This window comes from Cavia porcellus, unplaced genomic scaffold (assembly GCF_034190915.1).
Source record: "Cavia porcellus strain 051 isolate PalLab524CR breed Dunkin Hartley unplaced genomic scaffold, mCavPor4.1 scaffold_3, whole genome shotgun sequence".
NCBI lineage: Eukaryota > Metazoa > Chordata > Mammalia > Rodentia > Caviidae > Cavia > Cavia porcellus.
The window spans coordinates 83,658,835-83,665,435 of NW_026947486.1; the positions used below are offsets into that span (position 1 = coordinate 83,658,835).

The following is a 6,601-nucleotide window of genomic DNA, read 5'->3' on the forward strand; positions in this document are numbered from 1 at the left end:
GGAAGAAAATGCCCAGAAGAGCATACAGAACCCAGGAAGAGAAGAAAAGGCTAGGCCACAAACTTATGTAGCATAGTCTAAACTTGTTGCTATGTGCCAATGTGAGTGGTGACCTCAAGATAAATCCACTCTTGTTTTATCATTATGAGAACCTTTATCTTAGTTACTTTTCTCTTGTTGCTGAGACAAAGATGCCCAACACCCAAATCTAAAGGAGGAAAGGTTTATTTATCTCACAGTTTACAGAAGTTTCAGTCAATAATTAGCTGACTCTAAGACAGCAAAAGCAACAAGAAGAGACAGAAAGGATAATCTTTCTGTCCATTATATTGCATGCAGGCTATGCATCCTAGGCCTGGTGTAGAATTCACACATTTAATCCCAGTATTAGACCATGAATTAGTTACAAACTCTAGTGTCAGCTGCCTCCAGAAAGCCAGTTCCCCCATGAGTGCATGAGGTTTTGTGGGGACATCCAGACACAAACTATGGCATCCCTAAAATGTTCAGAAAACATGAAGTAATGAACAAACTATGGGTAATGTGGAGATCTAATGCAAAACCCTGAGTAACAGGAATACTTTTTCTTGAATGCATCAGAGAGGCTTTCTGCATAACTGTAAGAACTATCTAGAGGACAAAGTATTACCACTTAAACCTATCCTCATCATGGAAAGTGGTCTTGCTCAGCCAGGTCTTTTGGAAGAAGAATTGACTGAAGAATCCCCATGGCTCCCAGTCAAGTTCCTCCCACCTAATACAATTCTGCTTTATATATTTAAGAAGCTATGTACTTAGGGACTGATACTGACATGGTTCAGATGGTCTCAGCCAAAGATTTAACTCCTAAACAGTTCTGGAATGGTCATTACAAAGTTCTTTGCTGTGTGAGTTTAGTTTAGAAATTCTGGGCCAATGTGTATGTAAGGACACTGAGAACTGTCTAGAAAAATGTATGGCCTGAAATCATACAGAAGAGACACTGTGAAGGCTGTGTAGAGGAGGTTGCACCTTGAATTGATACTGTGGTTGATGACATTGTCATTATAGTAGAGTCCATAGGCTTGCAGGTAGACAGTGATGACATTGAGGAACTAGTGGAGGAACAGAGGAATTGTCTACAGGGGAACTTCAGCAACTTCTGGCTGAGAATGGTAGCTGAAGAGCTTTCTGAAAAGGAGAGAAAATATCAATAATCAATGCAGCAAAGTTCTTATGAAATAAAAGAAATCATAAAAAATGAGCAAAGTTGCAAGCACTTGTTCAGAAGATCCCCCCAGACGGAGACAAAATCAATTGTTTAGTTCATTTGCTTAATGGTAATGGCATATCATAAAACAGAACATTGTTAAAGAAAAGACAGAAACAGACAACCTTAAACCAGTTTTTACCTCTGAAAAAGGCAAGACCTAGTGAGCTAGAAGCAGGTCCTAGTGGGCTATATACTCTCCCAAGGAGAGAAAGGATACCAAAGAGGCAGATTCCTAATGTTATTATGGAAGGGGACTCTTTCCAAACACTAACCACTTTCTTTTTCATTCTCCATTCATGCAAGCCAAAGATGTCAACTCTGTCATTCTCCATTCATGCAAGCCAAAGATGTCAAATCTGAATGTACTATGAAATTGTTGTTTCTGATAAACAAGGTACATTTTATAGCATTTTGGTAAATACAATAGGAAAATTATTATTTTTAGTAAATTTCAAAACATTATATAACCTTTTTATTATGAACAGATTAGTTAAGGGACACTTTGGGATGTTCCATTATTTTTATCAGAAAAATAGTCTTGACTTACAACCAAATTGAGTTAGAACCAGCACTCTTAAACAAATCAAATTTGTAATTCAAGAGTCCACTGAAATCCACCCTTTTGACTTGACCGATTCTGTTCTGTTATGTCACATTTGGTTTTACTCTCTTCCAAAAAAGTAATAAGAACCGTGGGAGCAATGAAACCCAAAATGTGTAATAGTCATGGTACAAAAGAGAGGAAAAGAAAGTGCTCCAAACTATATAACTACATGTATATTTAAGTGTATAAGATAGAAAATGATATCACAGAGTTTTATTGGATCAATGAACAGAACTGTTTGCAGTATCATTGATGGAATGTCCACTTTACAAGCTTTAATTTTGTGATTTGAACAATTATTTCTAAGATGACAATATGTAATCCATTAACTAGTGATTTCCTACTGTTCATTTTTTTTCTGTAAATCTGTATAACTTGTACCCTTTCCCTGCTTTTTTTTTTCTTTTCTCCTTAAATAAAATTAAAAAAAAAGAAAAAAAATGTCCTGAGAACATGAAATATTAAACAATGACCCTGATACCGGTGCTTTATATAAGCATGCAGTGGGATCATGGGGATGTTTCTTTAGGGTTTTATCTTCTTTTCCTAACTTTAATGTAGATTTTCAATGGGTAGAAACCACGTGTATGATTTACTATTTCATAAAAGCAGCCTACCAGCCCAGTACCAGACATTTCTAAATGCATAATTACTGATGGATAGTTTATAAAGAAATGAGTACTTATTACCAAGAACATATTTCCATCTTATGCAACAAATAAATTATGTCTATCATACCTTCCAAAACAATGACATTTCTAATTTTGCAATATTATTATTACATATGGTCATATGTGTGAAAGCCTTGATCCCTGGCTTGGTGCTACTGGGAAGAGATAGAAACTTTAATGAACTGAATCTAGGCAGTGACCTGTGGGTTATTGGGCATATATCTTTGACAGGGATAGTGAAGTCCCAAGCCCTTCCTTTCTGTATTTTTTGGGGAGAGGAGCATTTGGCAAATGAGTGAACAGATTCGTTCTACCACAAATTTCTTGCCATGGCCTCCTATCTTGCACAGATCCAAAAGCAACAAGAGTAACTGATCATGGGCTAAAACCATCAAAACTGTACACCAAAATCAGGCTTTTCTTTTTATAAATTAATTATCTCAGGTATTTTTTTATAAAAATGAAAACCTGAATAATACATCTAGTGTTCTTCTTACTTCAGATCAGTCATTAGAGCCTGAAATGTTACTTTTCTTAACTCCCAGAAAGTGATCAAGAAAATATGAGTTTACCTGTACCTCATCTTATGTCAAGCTTTTGTAATGTCACACATTCTGAATATACATTCAGTAAAATCTTTTACTTTGTTGCCAGGTTTCTTAGCATTGGCTGCTGTAGACTGAGAAAATCTCAAGTGACTCCTCCATGTTTTTCAGAATGCATAGAGTTAGAAAATGTTATGAGCTTGTACCTCTGTAACTGTACCCCAGAACAATGACAATGCATATCTAAAACTAATTGTCTGAGTGAACAACTCTAAAACATACAGTCCTGTCTGACCATGAGTATAAAGACACAGGTCATATGATGTGTGGTAAGCCATAGGAAATGAAACTGTCTATACAAGGAACATTTCAGGGAAGTATTTCTTTGCAGTGCTAAAGACTTATATGGTTTTCTTACAAACAGAGAAAGCTATAGAATTATTAAAAGTAAAGAAATAGTTTCATGTTCTAGAAAGATCCCTGTCTACAGAGATAAGGGCAGACATAAATTTAACATGAAAGTTTATATTGCCATATAATTGACAAACAGCTGTTTTTGACAATTTAAGGGATCTTATGGAGTGCTCAACTAAAGTTTCATTATGTTGAAATGACACGATTTAGTTGTAAAGTGAGTATTGATAATTTAGATTGTTGTAGGAAATTTTGAATGCTATTTTAGAGTCTTATGTGGATAGAGGATAAAGAACAAAAAATGTCAGAGGAGGAAAATGTAGTTTTAAACAGATTGGGTTTTAGTTGGGTATGGGACATGGTGAAAACCTTAAAAAGTAGGTTGTGAAAACCTAGTTCTGGGAAGAGCTATGAACTGGAAACTGGTTTCAGAGTTATCAGTAGCTAGACGATAGCACAATCCTTATAACTGACTGAGATTACTGAGGGAATAGGAGAATAAAGGGTAAAAGTCCAAGGGAAGAACTCCGAGGAAGAGCAGAGGCTAAAAGGTAGACATCTCTAGTTATCTACTCAGGAACATTTTCGTAAGCAAACAACATGTTAACAAAAAGTGACAAGTTGCAGAATAAAAGGAATGTACCAACATTCTTATCGAGAATGTAAACCAGTACAGTCACCATGGAAACCAGTATGGCGTATCGTCAAAAAGCTAGAAATATTATTTGCTCTAATTATATCACTCCTGGGTATATTTCATCCAAAATTAATGACTGTGTATTTTAGATACATATACTTACACATGTTTATACCAGAGCAATACACTAAGATGTAGAAACAGTTGCAATAGCCATCAACGCATGAATGGATAAGAAAATGTGATATATATATATATATATATATATATATATATATATATATATTTCACCAAGGAGATATACATAACTCAAGAAAAGAAAAATATGTAAAAATGTTGATACTAAATTTATTGAGGCACCATGAGATTAATAAAAGTTACCGTTGTCCTGTAGAGGTAATCAAAAGAAATGAATTTTGGAGATCAAAAGAAATCACGCACAGAGTTAAAACCCACATACTGGGAAAAGAGTTTTTTTCAAATTGGCCTTCAAACAAAATTTTTATCTAGCATGTATAAAGAATTGAAAAAAATCAGGTCACCCAAATTTAAAGATCCATCCAATAAATGGGCATCTGTGATGAATGCATAATTCTCACATAAAGAAATACAAATGGCAAATAAAAATAAAAAATGTTCAACATCACTGGTTATTTGATAAATGCAAATTAAAACAACACTGAGATATCTGTTCACTCCAGAAAGAATGGCTAACTTCAAGATATTAACCAATAAAAAATGCTAGCAAGGCTGTGAGCAAAAAGGAACATTTTGTTATTATTGATGGAATTGTATACTGATACAACCACTGTGGAAATGAGTGTGGATGTTCCTCAGAAAGCTAGGATTAGAGATTCCATTTGACTTGGCTATTCCCTTTCTGATTTTCCCAGAAGAACTAGAAACATCATACTACAGTCATATATGTGCACCCATGTTTATAGCTGCACAACTTGTAATAGCCAGGTCTTGGAAACAACTCAAATACCAATCACCTGATGAACTGATAAGAGAAGATGTGGCATTTTTATACAGTGGAATACTACCTAGCCATAAAGAATTAAACACTTGAGTGTTTTATAAGAAGATGGATGCAACTAGAAACCATACTCCTAAGTGAAATAAACCGGACTTCCACATGTAAACACTGTAATGTCTTTCTAGTATAAGAAATTGAAATAGGGGCTGGGTATTTAGCTCAGCGGCATAAGCGCCTGCCTTGCAAGCAGGCAGTCGTGAGTTTGATCCCCGGTACTGATTAAAAAAGAAAGAAAGAAAGAAAGAAAGAAAGAAAGAAAGAAAGAAAGAAAGAAAGAAAGAAAGAAAGAAAGAAAGAAAGAAATTGAAATAGTACATAAAAAATAAATTGAAAAAGTTACAATCAATATAGTGAAAAAGAAAAAAACTTCTCAAAGGGAAATTATATTTGTTTGATCAGTCTTGCATGTCTGTATCTGGTAACTTGAGCAATTACCATTATTAAATTCCTGTCATCTTGTTTTGAACTCCTAAATTGCCATTGTTTTTTGTTGTTTATTGACTGCTTATTGATTTTTCTGTTTTTTCTCTTTAAAATAAAAAATAAAACCTAGATATTCCCTCAACAATTCCGATGGAATATATGTAGGGAACTGATTTAAATCAGAGTATTAAATACTTTATGCAAAATATATCAGGAAAAGTCAACACATCTGGTAATAATTGTGTTAATATTTTATAATGACTATGTACAATGTGGAATAATCAATGCAAATGGAATTGTGGGTAAAATGGTTTCTGTTTTGTAGATAATTACTACCATTAAACTTAAATTATTTTATAATTTAAACAAGATGCAATATTTCTGTTTTCACTCCTCATCTGCAAGCAGTTCAGTGGAGGAATTATAAAGTAGCAGTTGCTGGATTTGCAAACATACATCCTTTTCTGTTAAAAGAAATTCAGTGAGTCGTGCACTATAGCTAGCTAATTTGGTATCATTTTGAGGGTACCACAAGGTTTTAAAAATGAAAGGTCACACATTCACACTCGTCTTGGCGATAAACAAATTTCCATTTGAGAAGCATTCCGTCTAAGGCAAGTTTATGAAATTTGGGAATGTATTTTAATATTTACTTTATGAGATAAATGTTTGGTTTCCTGAAGTAGAAATTAGTCTTTGCACAGTGGTACTTTCATAACCAGTGAAGTTTATCTGAGGTGTGAGTATTACTAATTGAAAACTAAAATAGAAGTGATCGAGGAATTTTAAGACAATATACATTTATTCTGTCATTTGAAATTGTATCACAATATGTGAATGTCTTTTGAAATGAAGACTCAAGGAACTTATCTGTAACAGCTCATAAATCATCAATGGTATACTTATTCAGAAACTCTGAGATAAGACTGTGAGTTTTCAGATTTTCTCTCAATTTTTTTTTTTTGTTCTACACAAAGTGAGCTACAGTTTATTTCTATGGCTATGTATATCTCAGT

At 34.0% G+C, this 6,601-nt stretch overlaps 1 pseudogene; it reads left to right on the top strand.

Moving 5' to 3' along the window:
* Positions 1-6,277: 6,277 nt before the first annotated feature.
* Positions 6,278-6,390, top strand: LOC111755580 (U4 spliceosomal RNA; annotated as a pseudogene).
* Positions 6,391-6,601: the final 211 nt, after the last annotated feature.